The sequence below is a fragment of the Dermacentor variabilis genome, chromosome 7 (assembly GCF_050947875.1).
Source record: "Dermacentor variabilis isolate Ectoservices chromosome 7, ASM5094787v1, whole genome shotgun sequence".
NCBI classification, from domain to species: Eukaryota; Metazoa; Arthropoda; class Arachnida; order Ixodida; family Ixodidae; genus Dermacentor; species Dermacentor variabilis.
The window spans coordinates 159,071,981-159,074,353 of record NC_134574.1 but is presented as its reverse complement, the minus strand read 5'-3'; the positions used below and the strand labels follow the sequence as shown (position 1 = coordinate 159,074,353).

General features: G+C 47.1%; 1 long non-coding RNA gene across 1 annotated transcript; it reads left to right on the top strand.

Moving 5' to 3' along the window:
* Nucleotides 1-409: 409 nt before the first annotated feature.
* Nucleotides 410-2,144, top strand: LOC142587241 (uncharacterized). Its single transcript, XR_012829409.1, has 3 exons — nucleotides 410-603; nucleotides 688-744; nucleotides 1,916-2,144. It is a non-coding gene; the product is annotated as an uncharacterized LOC142587241 (long non-coding RNA).
* The last annotated feature ends 229 nt before the right edge of the window (nucleotides 2,145-2,373 follow it).

Below are 2,373 nucleotides of genomic sequence, written 5' to 3'. Positions count from 1 at the left end.
CTGCCCTAAAATGCCCTTGTGATACACCTTTATTCACTGACATTAGCTTGGAGATAGATGCACCTGTGAAACACATTGCTACAATTACGGAGACAGCTTCTAATTAAGCCCCCACCCACTAATTCTGTAAGAAAACTCCCTGAAGAGTGCTTATTATTTGACTTCATCAAAGGCCCATCTTAAATTTATAGATATTCATACTGCATTCTAGCTACCGTTCAATATTTTATTATTGCTTCCTTTGTTTGCAACATTGGTAGCTCAGTTAACTTGTCCCGCTCAAAACTCCACTGGTGTCGCGAGACCACTTTCGTGCTTTTTCAAGAAACCGAGAAATCTTTTCTGTGCAAAACGCTTTGGGATGTTTTAGTGGAAATGCTCAGTACGGAATCTTGTCTTTTCAGGATCCCGACGTCTGCGTTCGATTGAAGCCCATAAATTATCCAGTGGGCTGCTCCCCGTCTGGCGTCCTCTCAACGTTCCCCTCGGGAGATAGTCTAGAGTAACACACGTACTCTGGCGCACCGTGTTTGTTACATTACCTTCCCGCACCCATGGCGTCCTGCTGGCAGTCGGAACCTTGCTCCTCGCCCGCCACTACTGGTGAGTATCGCCCACCGACGTCTCGTACTTCGGCTCGGTCCTCGAGTGCTCAACAATATGCCCGCTGCTGTTCTCGTTTTGCAGATGATCGTTCTGGATGGCGGTGAGCGAGGAGAACGTCCGAGGCAGTTTTGCCAAAAGGTGGGAAATTTTACATATTGTGGACAATATGTCCGAGATCTCGGGGGAAATATTATTCTGGCAGTGAAAACGTGTTAAATTTTTTTGACGTGAGATCTGCTTTTTCGCTTTGACATGCTGCAGTATAAAAAAGCGTGGCTGTTTGGGCGAGTTGCTATGTCATGACGTTTTTACGCTTGTAGCGCAGCTCAAACAGCAAAAAGGAAGGTGGAAGGGGTAATGAAAGGGAACGTTCACTCTGTTCTCCATTCCCTTTCATTACCCCTTCCACCTTCCTTTTTGCTCTTTCTGAGCTGCGCTACAAGCCTAAAAAAAATGCAGTGTACAAATATGGGCAATAGTTGTTTATATTAGGAGACAGCTGAAGTCAATGCGACATGCCTGAATTATTACACGGATGCTATTTTGCGAGATTTCTGAATGTCATCTTATGGATGGCCAGCTCCGGTTGAGCTTTCTGCAGCTGACTGCAAGTTTCAATGACACGCGTTACCAAAGGCTCACGTAACCGAGCTCGGCCACTTTTTGCGTCTCCAGCGCGAGTAAGACTAAATTTTGATGCTTTCAGCAAAGCTGGTTAGCGCTTTCGTTAGGGCGCTGAATTGCTCCACTACGGTGTGATGACCACCAGTTTCATACGTTTTGGGCCATCATATGTTCAGAAAGAACGTGGCCAAACTGAACATCGTGTAATTTTATTTTCAAAGCCGAATATGATGCTTGAAACATGACGATGAGGAGCGGGAAGTGTAGCTTCTTATTTACAGATGGCTTTCTTGATTGATATTACATATTGCTTGAACGCGTGAATAGCTGACACTAGAACTCGATGTCAGAGGTTTGAAAGGCATTTTATCAAGGCGCTGTACCTGGTTTCGGAACTGCCATATTTTTTTTTCAAGCGCCGGCCACTCAGACGCACATAACTTGGACTCCATCGCGCTTGTTTAGCGGTTCCTTGTTGAATGGGTTTTAGTTAAGTCAGCTGCAGAGAATTTGGCCGCAGGTTATCAGCAAGTGACTTCCTCGCAGCGTATAGATGCTTTCCTGAATATATTTGGTCCTGGCGTGTGGAAAATGTTCGCCCACAGATGTGACAATAATACACGTGACTATTTGGCAGCACTGGTTTCTGCTCGAAATTCCAAGTGTTTTCTTGCCTACGTTCCAGATCAGATGCTTCTGAGCAACCATCCTCCCACGGCTGTGGCCGTTTGCACATCGGCGGCAACTGGACATCCGAGTCTGAGTGTGGCCACTAACCCCAGGACCTGCGCAGCAACCCCTCGTCACGGCGAGCGTCGTCTCTGCGAGCTTCGCATCGGGCGTCCTAAACGCTCATCAGGTGGTCTTTGTGTGTATTGTAGATGGTCTAGCTGGCGAGGGTGGCGCACGCCTTAGGGAAGTTAACTGTTTTTTAATTTTGTAATGTAAACCTACATTACAAAATTAATTAGCTGTAATCCCGAGGTTTCGTGGGCATGGCTTGCGGCCACATGGGTCTTCTCCGTGCCGGAATCGAAGAGGACGGGCCACGTATTGCGGGGTGGCGGCGTATAGCTTCAGGTTTTAACGGATATAAAGCTTAGCTCATACTGCGCAGGCTACAGCTGATAGCCGTCCTCTACG